The 16,009-nt window shown below is 44.7% G+C and overlaps 1 protein-coding gene across 3 annotated transcripts in view; it reads right to left on the bottom strand.

Annotated features, from left to right (window-relative positions):
- Positions 1-16,009, bottom strand: part of LOC144755103 (prominin-1-A-like) — a 499,448-nt gene that overhangs the window by 380,776 nt on the left and 102,663 nt on the right. The gene's annotated exons all lie outside the window — the stretch shown is intronic.

Raw genomic sequence — 16,009 nt, 5'->3', positions numbered from 1 at the left:
TAGCTTGTGCCAATGTTTGTGTCGCACAATCAGTGCACCTCTTAACAGCATGTTTTCCTCTGCACCTGCGTCCGTAAGATGGTGCAGATGCAAAGGGATTCCCTCATTTACATGGGGCCACTGTAATGAGGTTTGTTGATATTCATTTTATTGTAGTCTGTTTTTCATGTTCATCACTATGTCACTTGGAACCTAGTCTCGACCTCAGGTTCCTCGTGTCACATCGTTGCAGGGAGTGTATCTTCAAACATGATTATGTTTGAAGATGCATGTCTCGTGGTGTGCTTCTCCCGTGATTTTCTGGATATAAAGAATAAATCTACTTTATTTGCATATTCAATTACCTCAGCTTCATTCTTCATTTCAACATTTATTTATTAAGCAATATTTTACAGCCACTCTCCCATACAAATGTAGGAAAACCTTCTCACAATAGCGCTGGTGCGACATAGCCAGTCTGATCAAAATTGCAGACGGGACCAGCCAAGCGTCTGCACCCCTTCTGTAATACCAAAGTGTCGCCGTAGCGCATAAAGCAGGCACGCATGCACATTGCACCCCCGGGCCACTTTGCATAATACGCCCCTGGCTAGCTCGTAATCTACTCATAAAGCGAGTGTAGTTTCTACATAGTTGAGCGGCGAGACCATATATAGGAGAAGGCTGAAGTTAAAAAAAAATGCCTCTACCCTCGTTAATGGTCGAGGTGTAGATAAAATATACATACACATTGAGGGTTCACATTAGGTTAGACAACATTTGCACACATTATCAAAAGGCTTATGGGGGATTATTACGTGTGTTGCGACCTTGATTAACTCAAAAGTCGTCCTTCTAGACATTTTGCTGATTATTGTGTTGATATTTTTTGGGACCCGCACAGTGCCATTCTTGAATGGCTGAAATTGACAAACAGGTGTATCCTGTCCCTTGCACATTCACCACAACGAATAAATAAGCATCTAGCAGGTTAGAGCAGGGTACCAGCTTATCACCAACACTTTGGGCCAGATGCATCAAGCAAAAAACCGGTCACAAAGTGGCAGATTCTCAGAATCTGCCCCTTTGCGACCGGTATTTTTGCATTTGGGATGCATCATCCCAAATGCAAAAATCGGAAATAGAGAATTCGCTACATTGCGATTGTTTGCATTTAAGGAATCTCAAATTGAGATTCCTTAAATGCAATGCATGAAAGTTTCAAAAATAGCGAAGTCGCCAATAGGGCACGCAAATTACCACGAAGTACAACTTCATGGTAATTTGCAAAAACTTTGAAAAATGCACTTTTGTGCATATTTCAAAGTTTCATGTTGCGCACACACATGCCCTAAGGGCATGTGTGTGCGCAACATATGTGCATAGATCAGAATCAGGGGTGCAACAGGGTGTCATTTTGACACCCTTGCACCCTTGAAATTGCATGAGCAATTTGCGAGTACCTACTGGTACTCGCTAATTGCTCATGCAATCTCCAATACATTCCTATGGGCCTGTAGGCCCATAGGAATGTATGGGGAGGTATTCATTAATTGCGACTCCCAATTTGTGAGTCGCAATTAAGGAATTCTAAGGAATCGCTATTTTTGTAGTGATTGCTTGATGCATTCCATTTTGCTATTCCTTATTAGCGATTCCTTATTTTTCGCTAATAAGGAATCGCAAAATGGATGCTTGATGCATCTGGCCCTTTCTTCTTTTCCTAAAAGGAATAGCGGCTCGCACATGAGTTGTACGTGGATAATTACTTTCATGATATTCCTATCAACCACATTCAAGATGCATATACGGAAAACACTGAGCACAAGTCACCAAACTTCTGCCCAGTGTTTAAGTCAGTCACTACTGTGCCTCTGTCCTTTCAGCAACGTTCAGTTGTCAACACAACAAAAGAAAGTTGATTGCTGTGTAAACAGGAAGGCGTTCACAAGGTATCTATAAGAAAAGTGCTGCTCCAGAAGGGAATTAAAGAGTTTGTTGACACAGTTTAACCCGTTCCATGCTGATGACGGAACCGCTCCGTCATCAGCTACGGGTGCGCTGTGCTGATGACGGAGCGGTTCCGTCATGGCCCGCCCAGCTCGATAGAACGCTCATGCACGGCGCGAATTCCGCGCCTGCGCTGAGGGTTCTATTGAGCGGGGCGGGCCGTGACTGAACCGCTCCGTCACGAGCACAGCTCAACCGACGCTGGTGACGGAGCGGTTCCGTCACCAGCATGCGGCCGCCGCGCGGCCGCCCCGCCCCCTTAGCACTGCGGCGGAATAGCCGCCGCAGTAAAGGGGTTAAGAAGAACCACGTGCTGAGCAAACTGTTTGAATTTGGAGACGGAAAGCTGTTCATATGTTGCAACACTCAGAGCTTTTACAGGAGTACAGAGCCAAAACATGTTGCTATGAAGACCAGGGTGATGCCATGAATGGCCAGGTGTACAATAGAAAGTGTGTACGTTCCAAACTAAGCATCCAATGAGGGATGTGAAGGGCGGGAGACCAATGGTGCCACCGTACAAGCTAGCCCAGTACACTTGCTGTGACTCACAGTTAGCACCGAAGGTTATGAAGGGAAGGATATTTGCATTATCTATTCAATTGAAAACCAGACACATACCTTGCACAGAATTTGTATATGGAAAAAGTCTGCTTTAACCATGCTCAGAATCAGTGGGCCGTCGTAAGTTATGCATCCATGGTAACTCACAGACCTTTTACATTGGAGGCTGAACTCAGACAAACACCCAAGCTTGTGCCGGCTATGAGTGCGCATGTGAGTACCAGGAGCTGTGTTCTTGAGGGAGTTTGCACCAACCAATTTCGGGTTATACATATATAGAATGCAAGTAGTCACTTCAGAAAAGTCTATCTAAGGAAGCAGAATACTTTAAGGGATGTTGCGTCATCGTTAAAGGAATGAATTAACTTAGTGAGAGGGAGCATATAGATAGTGGAGAGTGAGGAGAATGCCGATTTCCCTAGAACCTTACGATCAAGTTGGTAAAAATAAGAATGGTAGGGAGCATGGATACTTTTTGGTAGTTTGAGATGATGGTCATACCGATCAAGGGCAGAGTTTTATATAGCGCGAACTAGACCCGAACCGAATCATGTATCAGAGCGCTTTACATATTTTTCCAGTTACGTTACATTTTTTTACGTTTTCCAGTTACTTTCATTTTAGGCACGGGGAGATTACCATCCCACTTCAAGTGGGATGGTACAATGCCCAACATTTGGGTGAAGCTAGTGCAACTCCATAAACTGGCCCTACTAGACGGCGTTATTTCTATAAGGAGACAGATTGAAAAGTGATCACCTGACGAACCAATTGCTTTGCTAGGAAATTGAATTAATGTGTGCTATGGCCTGAAAAGATCTCTTCCACTATATTTTGGTTGAAATATTGACGCACAAAAATATTACATCCACAGCATTGACTTTACCACTGCATAACAGGGTAAGTGAATGAGAGGTAAGAAATGTAAATATCTAGTTACCTTGTAATTGTAGAGGATGCAATATTTTTGAAGGTCGATATTTCAATTGCAATACAGTGCCACACAACCTTCCTGAAAGTGCATCATTGGGCGTTTGCAAGAGTTGTGGTGTGAGGTTACTATAATTACTTGTTTTGCCAGGGGGTTAATACCGTTTTTGGCTATTTTAATGCACACATATGATAATGATTTACAAAGTCTTGTAAGGATATGTGCTTTGCTCTTGTGGTAAAAACTAACTCTTGGAGTTCATTGATTATTTGTCATAACCCCTCGTTTTTTTAGAACGCATGTTTGCAATGCAGTTTTGTTTCAACTTTATTAATAATGCACATGGCATCTTCCTCTCGCCTTTGGATCATATTAGTAATGCCTGGGCAACTCAACAGTGCTTAATTTGTGAAAGAATAAGTGCCAGGGCCCAACATTTTGTTCAGAAACCTACTGCTAGTGCTATCGAAGGCCGAGGTGCTGAATACTAAGGCTGCATAGTCTAGATTCTACCTCATGCCTCCTTCATCCACCACCAGACACCCACTCCCCTTTATCTCACTCTTGTGGGTTCTTTTTCATCCCATTCTTCCTTGCTCGCTGTACTTCCGTCTTTCTCTTATTCCTTCTTCCCACGTTTTTAGGTCTTGCCTGAACCAGCGCGCATGCGCTGCTCTGCGAGGCTTCTAGTAAGGACTTTCAACTCGGACCACACGCTCGTCCGTGTGCTTTTTTGTTGCTCACATGCTGTTGGCATTTGCGTGCGTCTTTCTAAGGGAGCTCGGCAGCGAGCAGCGGCCCGCACTGTGCCTGCTGCATTCCTTAAATTCTTTGCAGTGCGCGTGCGCGCACCACTCGCAGCTTTTTTTTCTTTTCTTGTAGCGTCTTGGATGCTGAGCCGGCACCCAGGCTCGAACCCTGTTCTCCAGTTCCAAAGGTGGCAACTCTTGCCGCAATGCTTTGTTTGCTCCGTGACTCACGTTCTACTTTAAAAGTAACAGGTCTACGCGATCAATTTATTCATTTTTTTAAACTCTGGCCGAGATTAACAAGTAAATGGCCTGTTCTATCTACAGCCCCCCCATCCCACGTCTCAGTTCACAGTATTGACATGGCCAAAGTGAGCAGACTTATACTTTCCGCATTGCAATATAGCTGAATTAATAAAGCGCGTCATGTCCCTGACAAGCTACGAAGTGCTTTAGGTGAAGGGTATTAAGAAAACAGTGTTGGTTCATTTTATGGCTTATGAGGGACGTGTTTCAGTATTGACTAAAGTCTTTTAGGGGTTAACACACAAAACCGTACTCACATGAACAGCCTTAACAGAACCAGGAAGTTGCTGAGAAAAAGTACTTTTCACATTCCAACACATTCCTGGCGCGCTCCTCTCCTCAACGATGCTCACCGTGATGTATTCCGGGTCTCTATACTTCCTGAGTTGCATCTGTGACCTGCATGTTTAAGGGGCTGCGAGCGCATGCCGAGGGAGGTTATTTAGTAATGTGGCTGGAATGTGTTTATGCTCCGAGGGAGCGGAACTCTGAAGCAGCCGGTGCTTTTTAAACTATTCCGCCAGCAACGCTGACAGAAAAATATATACACAAATGAGAAAAACGGTGAGGGTACAGAATTGAGCACCGACAAAAACCAAATTCATACGATTAGTGCTCGTCAATATATTTTCCAGATGATGTCAGCTCAATACCTCAAAAGGATCCACCGAGACGATCCAGTAAAGTCCAAACTTGAAAAAAAGGATTGAGGGAGCGACCACGTTCAAGTAAAATTACAAGGTTCACAAATGTGAATTCCAACAAATGTTCTTTATTCAGTCTTTGTTCAACAGAGATGATAATGTTCAATCAATGGTACATCTTTATTCAATCACGAATCAATACATAGTCAGTACAGCCGACGCGTTTCGTCCAAAGGTGGACATCATCAGGGCTCCTGTGAAAATGTACATAAGGTCTTGATTCTGAATTCAACAATTATGTTTCCCACTGTGGTTATTTCCTTAAGAAAATTAATCTACTGGCCCAATCTTAGCCTGAAACTTCCCTTCTTTTTCTTTCCCAGATAATAACGCTTAGTCTTTGTAATCACTTATATCAAAGTATTCCACAAGTGCCGTCCCTTGTAATAGTATCAGTAGTTCCGTAACATGGGGAGTCTCGGCAGGCAACGTCTGACTTCTTCCATCGACAGCGTGCCAAAACAGCCGTAGTAGTAAAGACAAAAAACGTAACAGTTTGTTTGCTACGATACTGAAAAAATAAATATCAGCGGCAAGAGGGTTACGTGACCCAAAACATTTATCCTATCTCTTTATAGTGAGAGGTGACCTTCGGACAGTACGTCGATAATACAAGCTTAATAAGAAAAAAAGCTACGACTACATCGGATTTCCCACTAACAATTGGGTAAGCAAGCTAATTTAGCTCTCCGCTTTCTAAGAAATAATTGGTTCTAGATAGGCAAGGTCACATACTACCTTCTTTCTTTCCCTTCACAGCGAATATACGTCCTTAAAAATCTCCTTATAGAAACAAGAGGAATCTGGTGGCTCCTACCTTATCAGCAAGGAATTATGTGATCTTATGTAAAGGTAACCTACAATAGTGCATTACACTCTTTAGCGGCTAATCTTAAGAAATAAATCCCTTTGTTGATGAAGAATTGACCTGTATTTCAGATTAAAGGGCACAATATTGATCGCGCCCGAACACTGTTGCCTGATCATCCAATGGGCTCTTATGTTTACTCAAGTCTGAAGAATTAACTTAACTTCAGGTACTTATTAACGAGGTTCTTTACTTTAATATATAGATAAAAGTTTCATGAATAAACTTGAAGTATCGTGATCTATACCTCTATTGTAGTAATTAGAGAGATTTATCCTCCGTTCTTTTCCGATGCTACCAATACTGTTACCAATCAAACATCATGATGTTCAGTTATGTTTAGCGACATGAACTAGAACAAGCCCAAACAGACACTTACCAGGCCCCTTGTTTTTTCAAATGTAGAATGCAAATATAAAATACTTTTGTTACTGTAAATATATCTCTAGCCTTTTTTTATATACTTAATGTGTGCAGACAATGGCCTGTAGAATTATACAAAATAGTAATTGTTTGTTTCTTCTTAGAACTGGTCCTGAAGAAGGTTTTTATTGAAATTCTTAACCGAAACGCTGCGTCGACCCCTGTTCTGACGAACATTTTAATATTTGTTTTTTATGTTTTTATAATTATTATTTGAATGTATTGATAACTAATACTGTATTTTGCCAGTCAATTTACAAATAATTGTATAAAATAAAAGCTCACTTTGACATTGTCCTGCACATATTATTTGTTTATTATTATTCTTGTTGTTTACTAATATTCTGGTTTTTTAATTACCATGCTTGTATTTTTTGTAAGTGGCTAGTGTTCATAACTGATAGTTTGGGCGAAAAGGATATGAGATTTTGTTGCTGCATCATTCTGTTGCTTGAATAATTTGAAAAAAGTACAGTTCTGTGAAATAGTCAGTAGGTAACACGAACTGTGAGATTGGTATTATCTGAAAAAATAATAAATATTTCCCACAGAGATCAGTCAGTGACTCTCATAGGGACATTGTCATATTTTTTCCTAATAATACAACTCAAACAAGCTAAGAGTGAGAGAGGGGGTAGTGTGCACAGCTTACAGGCACACCTCTTATACAAGGAGGTGAGAGGGCGACACCTGCAGACCTTATGGACACACAACTTAGACAAAAGGAGGTGAAGGGCGACCCCTGCAGACCTTACAGGAGCACAGCTTACACAGACAAGCATTTGCAATTCAATAGGTCTCGCATTTACGCAAGTTTGAGCTATTCACATTATAAATGACAATGCCTTTTTTTTGTTTTCATTTTTAAAACATAAATAAAAGGCATTGTCATTTACAATGCCAATAGCTTAAACTCGCGTAAATGCGAGTCCAATTGCATTAAAAATGCTTGTTTTTTCTCTTGCTATGAATCCATGTGTTGACGAAAAATATGCACCACTCCTGAAAAATGATTGCTGTGAGCCCAACCTGCCACCAATGTTTCAAATTAAGCACTGCATCTTGAAACATCTCTTGTGTTTCTTTGTAAGGTGAAATCTCTTGAGGAAAAACGAAACTTTTTTTTACAACACTCTTGGTTTGTATTTCGCAATCCAGGATTGTCGATAACTGTAGTCTCTCCTTTAGCCAGCTCAAAAAGAAGCACATTCTATCCTCGGTACACCCAATCTATGTCCAGTGGAGTCACACTAAAGTATTTCAGTGACATTTGCTGGTCATGTCCGGAGTGGTAATTGTATGCTCATACCAAACTCCACAGAGAAAATGCATTAAGTAAAGTGTGCAATGAATTGTAAATAAGGTAAGTGGAAGGTTTCATTTCCTCTGTGTGACACATTCATAGTGGAAAACCAAAGTAATAAATGAAAAATTGTAACGCACTTGAAACAAAAGTGATTCAAGTTGATATTTACTGTTTAAATACATTCTCAGCAGGGGGTTTAATAAAATATTACTTAACTTAAAAAAACCTAGAAATTCAGAAAGTAAATTTATAGTTAGGTGGGAAAAAAAATCTTTTTTTTTTCAATGACCTTCAAAATTCACTGGAAAAAAACAAAGGTTAAAGTAATATTATAGTTAGGTGAATATGTCAGTAACAACACTAATGTTTTGAACTAAACAAAATACAGATATTCACCACTTAAAGTTAGCAGTGCTAACTATAACTTACGTCCCCAACATGAAATGCTTATGACCTCACATATTACTTCACTCATGACATGTTCTATGATATCATTAATGAAATCACTAATGACATCTCAAATGACATCACGGACACTGATGACATTCTACTTAGTAATATATGGTGAATAAGAGTATCAATGGATGGAACATTATTTTGACAGTGCGAGGAATCCATTACGGGTGTTGGGAAACACTGGGCAAAAAGTTGTTTGAACATTCTGTGGCGGTGAAGCCTGGATGCTTTTCTCCATCACTATAGGAATGTAGTATGATTGGGTAATTGATTCGTTTGTGTGATACATAGTATTAGGTAAGGTATTGCTGCTTAACCGTCGCAGTGATGTGAAATGGAGGCATTTGTGAGATAGACTTAGAATATGTATAGTTTTGTATCAAACCTGCAGATTGTGGAATCATTCAATACATATTGATTCATAGGTAAGTTTGGAGGGTCTAAGAGTTGTGAGAGATCTATGCTAAGGGGGGAACCATGCGAGTTCACAAAGAGTGGAATGGTTAACTGAGCGGGTACGGGAAGAGTGAGGGCTAAAATCGATAGGGGTTCGAGACTTGATTGGAGTTGTTGTTGTAATAAACATCTTTTCATGAGGCCTCAAATCTCATAACCGCATGGAAAATGTTTAGGAATTTCTTTGCAGGTCTCCATCCTACATTTTTCTTTTTCTTGGAATATGCATAATCAGGGACATCTTAAGGATTTTGGGGGCCCTGGGCAAAACATATTTTGGTGGCCCCTGTTCAGAACAGCTTTGAATTTATGATCCAATTTGAGCCCCTGTTTTCCACGCAGTTTCCGCTTCCTCAGGTGCATTAGCGATACAGTTTGCATCATAGGCATTAGCCTATATATTCCCATTGTAAACAGACGCTCGCAGCTGACAGCGGTAGGATTTAGTGTTTCTTGCCCTGCTACTAGGTTTTTAATACTTTTTAAATTGTATATGTGTGGCTGAATTACTCTGTGTTTTTTAACAATTTCTCCTACCTACGGGCACTTGCACTTTACTTAATTCTTCTTGACTACACCTCCTTAGCTGTTCCGATTCGCATCTTGCTTTTCCTCCAGTCCTGGTCCACCGCGGCTGATACGCTGATTGTTCCTCAGATGCGTTAGCAATCCAGTTTACATCATAGTCATTATTCTATATATTCCTGATGCAAATGGATGTGCACGGCGGACGCACGCCACTGGCGCACCGAAGGCGCACCAAAGGCAAGCCTGGCTGTGCGCGGAGGCGTCCGGCACCGGCCATGCTGCCCAGTTCCCCTCCAGTGAGTTTCTTCCACTATATTACAATGGGGAAAAACTGCTTAGCCTTAGGCGGCTACCATTTTGTCGGTGTACAGCGGCTGATCCGAGCTTGGAGGAAGACTTTTGATGTAATAAGTGCAACTGGTCTCTCCTCCAGCCCAGGAAACTCACACCCAAGATCCTCCCATGCAACAATAAGTGTGAAAACAATAAGAAAACAGAGGACTTAAAGGCCACCCTTTTAAATTGTTGCTCTATGCAGAGGCATGAACCACACATTCATGACCTACTTTTAGACGAACAGCCTGATCTTTTATTTCTCACTGAAATCTGGCTGTCTGAAGCCTCCAACCCTACTATCACCTCTGCCATCCCTACAGGTTACAAAATCCTTAGGAGGTACCGACCGAATGGGAAGGGGGACAGTGCGGCCATAATTTACAATCAAAAACTAGACTGCTATCCCAACCAGATGGAAACAAATTGTTTTAAATTACCTCGCTACTTGTAATTGGCAGCATAGTTGAACACTAACTATTGCACGGGTCCTGGCCCCCTCGAACTGACTCCCAGAGCGCATTCTTCACCTGGGGCACAGGGAGAGAAGGGGTCGGCCATCTTGGGTGAGGGAGGGGTAGCGCTGCAGATGCTGGATGCTTCCCGCCCTCCCATAGTACTTAAACCGGTAAGCAGCCCTGCCTCGCTGACTCAACCGATGTCTTCCCCCTGAGGCGGAAGCCGGGGGCGCTGTGTGCTGTTATTTTTAAATTTGCACTCTGCACTTTGATGTAACAATTTTACTGTGTAGGTTAATTGATTTTAAAAATTGCCCGCACGTATTCACAAATTGTTTTAAATTACCTCGCTACTTGTAATTGGCAGCATAGTTGAACACTAACTATTGCACGGGTCCTGGCCCCCTCGAACCGACTCCCAGCGCGCATTCTTCACCTGGGGCGCAGGGAGAGAAGGGGTCGGCCATCTTGGGTGAGGGAGGGGTAGCGCTGCAGATGCTGGACGCTTCCCGCCCTCCCATAGTACTTAAACCGGTAAGCAGCGCTGCCTCGCTGACTCAACCGATGTCTTCCCCCTGAGGCGGAAGCCGGGGGCGCTGTGTGCTGTTATTTTTAAATTTGCACTCTGCACTTTGATGTAACAATTTTACTGTGTAGGTTAATTGATTTTAAAACTTGCCCGCACGTATTCACAAATTGTTTTAAATTACCTCGCTACTTGTAATTGGCAGCATAGTTGAACACTAACTATTGCACGGGTCCTGGCCCCCTCGAACCGACTCCCAGAGCGCATTCTTCACCTGGGGCGCAGGGAGAGAAGGGGTCGGCCATCTTGGGTGAGGGAGGGGTAGCGCTGCAGATGCTGGACGCTTCCCACCCTCCTCACACCAGATACAAGGAGATGCACTTCCGCCGGCGCAGCGGGCGCGCCGGCGGCGCGCCAAAGGCAAGCCCGTCTGCACCCGTCCGCGCCGATACCGGGCCCAGGGCCATACCCCCTGCTCGTACTCTCCTATACAACCGTAGCACGCTACTGGAGCTTCGTCCAACTCATGCCCCCCGCTGTACAAAATTCAATTTACGGCACACTACCATGGACACTAACATAAAATGCTCTTATTGTAATGCCACAATTCCCTTGCATACTTATACTAGCCCTATTAAAACACCTAGAAATGTCCGCGAAAAGCAAGTCGCTATGGCCCTTATCAATGCACGATCTCTGGGCAAACACTGCCAAGAGGTAGCAGATCTCATCATCGATCATAATCTGGATGTCCTCTACATTACCGAAACATGGACGGATGAGGCATCCGCACCTGACTACGTTACGGCAGTTCCTCTAGGCTACAACGCCTATCGGCAGGATAGGGCTAGGAAAAGAGGCGGAGGACTGGCTATTATAGCAAGAGACCAATTCAAGGTCCGCATCTCTCCTATCCCTGCCACATCATGTGAAGCAACACATTTTAATATAACATTTACACCTCTGTTCAGCTTTAAGGGAGTGCTGCTTTACCGACCTCCTGGGACTAGAGCAGCCTTTCTCACCAACTTAACTGACATACTAGAATCTATAGCTATTGAAGAGTCTACCACAGTAATGGGCGATTTTAATTTTCACTTGGAACAAATCAATGACAAAGACACTATCGCCCTCACATCAGACCTAGAAATTGTAGGCCTTAGGCAACTGGTTATGGCTCCTACCCACCAGGCAGGACATACGCTGGACGGTATCTTTACCAACGTTGAAGATTTAAATATAACTGAAATTCTTCCCATGACCTGGACAGATCATGCGGCCATATTTTGCAGCCTTGCCTTCAAAGGATCATCAAGGAAGATGACCTCCTACCCGAAACCAGGCACGTTTAAAGCGTGGAAGGACATAAATTATAATGACCTTAACACACTTCTGAACAACACCAGTCCTGACCTATCTAATAATCCGAGCATTGCGACCCACCAATTCCATGAATGGTTGGGCGATGCCAGGACCCAGTTGGTACCTACTAAATCTCACTCAAAAAACAGGAGCCTGCCGACTGCTTGTTGGTACACAGAAGAGCTTAAAACTCAAAAACAACTAACTAGGAATAAGGAAAGGCACTGGCGACGAACGTACGATAACGAAAATAAGATTAAATATAAAGAATCTCTCGCCACCTACAAAACTATGATAACGGCAGCAAAAAAGCATTTTTTCTCGCTACACATAGAAAATGCAAAAAATTCCAGCAAGCAACTGTAGAACATTGCCAAAACCCTATCCGGTAATACACCGGACCTTAATCCACCCCCATCGCAATTATTTTGCGACGCCTTGTCTGAGTTTTTCTTCTCAAAGGTAAACAATATATACCAAGCTTTCTCCTCAGAATCTAATATTTGTAGGGCTTTCAACCCCCCGACCATGCCAGGAGATACCATGACAAGTTTTAAACACCTAACGATTGATCAAACAAAGATCATAGTGAGATCTATCAAATCAGGGTCAGCTCTAGACCCCTGTCCAACTTCGGTACTAGGCATGTTATCAGACACTACTATCCCAGTCATCACCAAGGTCTGCAACACGATATTGAGCTCTGGGATTTACCCCGACTCATTGAAAAATACATTGATCAAACCCCTGCTTAAAAAATCAAATCTCGATAAACAGGAATTGAAAAATTACAGGCCTATAGCAAGTCTCCCTTTTCTAGCTAAAGTGATCGAAAAGGCCATGAATCAGCAGCTAGTGGAGCATATTGAAAGAAATAACCTGCTTGATGACACTCAGTTTGGTTTCCGTAAAAATCATGGTACGGAAACCGCGCTCATCAAAGCAGCGGATGACATCAGACTCATCCGTGATCAGGGAGGAACAGCACTATTGGTACTCCTAGATCTCTCAGCTGCATTCGACACAGTCGACCACAAGACCTTGGTCGACCGTGTCGGAAAGATGGGCATTCAGTCCACTGCGAGAGACTTGCTTGCTTCCTTCCTGGCCAATAGAACTCAGGCGGTTACTTTAGGACCATTTCAATCAGCCAATTTGTCGTTACCGTGTGGGGTTCCACAAGGCTCATCCCTAAGTCCGACACTGTTTAATATATATGTGTCGGACCTTGCTAGTGTCATCAAAGCACACGGGATGAGCCTAACCTCATATGCAGACGACACGCAATTGGTACTGGCTATAAGGGATGATGGGCTGAAGGTGGCAGAACGGTTCCAAAAGGGAATGACTGCTATTGGTGAGTGGATGGCAGGAAACTGCCTGAAGCTCAACTCTGATAAAACAGAGGTGGTCGTCTTTGGTACTCTCTCGCCAGCCTGGTCTGCAACGTGGTGGCCACCAGCCTTTGGCACTCCACCGTGCCCTACCACCAAGGTCAGAAACTTGGGAGTTATCTTTGATGACAAGCTTAACTTCATGGCACATGCTAATAAAGTGGCGTCCATGGCCCATTTTAAACTCAGGATGATAAGAAAAATCATTCCTTTTCTGCCGGACACTGCCGCAAAGACCCTGGTCACCTCATTAGTCTTAACTTCTTTAGACTACTGCAATGGACTCTTCCTGAATGCACAAACAAGAGTCACCAAAAAGCTGCAGACAGTACAAAATGCGGCTGCACGCCTGCTGTCTAAAAAGCCTAAATTTGCGCCCATTTCAGATACCTTGAGGACCTACCACTGGCTGACCATCCAAAACAGGATAACATTTAAATCACTGTGCACAGTCTACAAAGTGATGCAGGGTCAAGGGCCTCGCTTTCTTAACAAGCATTGGAAATGCAATAGGTCTCGCATTAGAAAAGTTGTAGTTATTGGTCTTGTAAATGACATATTTTATTTATTTGTTGGTTTTTAAAATTGCTAAATTGATGGCTTTGTCATTTTCAATGCCAATAGTTATAACTTTCGCGAATGTGACACCAATAGCATTTGGAATGCAACATGTTTTGTATTTACGTCACTTAGATGGCAGCTCTGGTCGTTAGGCCACATCTCTAGAGAGCAGGAGAGTGCAGCAGGGGAGAGAAGCACAGCAATGCAATAGGTCTCGCATTAGGAAAGTTTAAGCTATTGGTATTGTAAAGGACACATTTTTTATTTATGTGCTTGTTTTGAAAATAGAGAAATTAATAGCTTTGTTATTTACAATGGCAATAGTTTTATCTTTCGCAAATGTGACACCTATTGTAACACAATATGTGTTGTGAGGGTGAGGGGTTGAGGGTGAGTGAGGGTGAGGGGTTGAGGGTGAGTGAGGGTGAGGGTGAGGGTGAGGGGTTGAGGGTGAGGGGGTGAGTGAGGGTGAGGGTGAGGGGTTGAGGGTGAGTGAGGGTGAGGGGTTGAGGGTGAGGGTGAGTGAGGGTGAGGGGTTGAGGGTGAGTGAGGGTGAGGGGTTGAGGGTGAGTGAGGGTGAGGGTGAGTGAGGGTGAGGGGTTGAGGGTGAGTGAGAGTGAGGGTGAGTGAGGGGTTGAGGGTGAGTGAGGGGTTGAGGGTGAGTGGGGATTGAGGGTGAGTGAGGGTGAGGGGTTGAGGGTGAGTGAGGGTGAGGGTGAGGGGTTGAGGGTGAGTGAGGGTGAGTGAGGGTGAGTGAGGGTGAGGGTGAGGGTGAGTGAGGGTGAGTGAGGGTGAGGGTGAGTGAGGGTGGGTGAGGGTGAGTGAGGGTGAGTGAGGGTGAGGGTGAGTGAGGGTGAGGGTGAGTGAGGGTGAGGGTGAGTGAGGGTGAGTGAGGGTGAGTGAGGGTGAGGGTGAGTGAGGGTGGGTGAGGGTGAGTGAGGGTGAGTGAGGGTGAGTGAGGGTGAGGGTGAGTGAGGGTGAGTGAGGGTGAGGGTGAGTGAGGGTGAGTGAGGGTGAGTGAGGGTGAGGGGTTGAGGGTGAGTGAGGGTGAGGGGTTGAGGGTGAGTGAGGGTGGGTGAGGGGTTGAGGGTGAGGGGTTGAGGGTGAGTGAGGGTGAGGGTGGGTGAGGGGTTGAGGGTGAGTGAGGGTGAGGGTGAGTGAGGGAGAGGGGTTGAGGGTGAGTGAGGGTGAGGGTGAGTGAGGGTGAGTGAGGGTGAGGGTGAGGGGTTGAGGGTGAGGGGTTGAGGGTGAGGGGTTGAGGGTGAGGGGTTGAGGGTGAGGGGTTGAGGGTGAGGGGTTGAGGGTGAGTGAGGGTGAGTGAGGGTGAGGGGTTGAGGGTGAGTGAGGGTGAGGGGTTGAGGGAGGGTGAGGGTGAGGGTGAGGGGTTGAGGGTGAGTGAGGGTGAGGGGTTGAGGGTGAGTGATGGTGAGGGTGAGGGGTTGAGGATGAGTGAGGGTGAGTGAGAGTGAGGGTGAGTGAGGGGTTGAGGGTGAGTGAGGGTGAGGGGTTGAGGGTGAGTGAGGGTGAGGGGTTGAGGGTGAGTGAGGGTGAGGGGTTGAGGGTGAGTGAGGGTGAGTGAGGGTGAGGGTGAGTGAGGGTGAGGGTGAGTGAGGGTGAATGAGGGTGAGTGAGGGTGAGGGTGAGTGAGGGTGAATGAGGGTGAGTGAGGGTGAGGGGTTGAGAGTGAGTGAGGGTGAGGGTGAGTGAGGGTGAGGGTGAGTGAGGGTGAGTGAGGGTGAGGGGTTGAGGGTGAGTGAGGGTGAGGGTGGGTGAGGGTGAGTGAGGGTGAGTGTGAGGGTGAGTGAGGGTGAGCGAGGGTGAGGGTGAGCGAGGGTGAGGGTGGGTGAGGGTGAGTGAGGGTGAGGGTGAGTGAGGGTGAGGGTGATGGGAGATGTATATGGGCATATAACGAGAAAGCGAAAGTGAAAGAACAGGTGATGTGGAGGACTCAAAGGTAATCAGAACGGGGCCGAACGCAGAGGAGATGGCTTCGAGCTCCAGTACACCACCCTGGCAGCAGGTGTAAGGTGGCTGAAGCAGACAATGCGCATCTTGACGACGGAGAAATCCCATTTCAAAAAGCATCCAGGGCCCT

This window comes from Lissotriton helveticus, chromosome 5_1, assembly GCF_964261635.1.
Source record: "Lissotriton helveticus chromosome 5_1, aLisHel1.1, whole genome shotgun sequence".
NCBI lineage: Eukaryota > Metazoa > Chordata > Amphibia > Caudata > Salamandridae > Lissotriton > Lissotriton helveticus.
The sequence above is the reverse complement of the archived record's forward strand: the minus strand, read 5'-3'. Positions and strand labels throughout refer to the sequence as shown.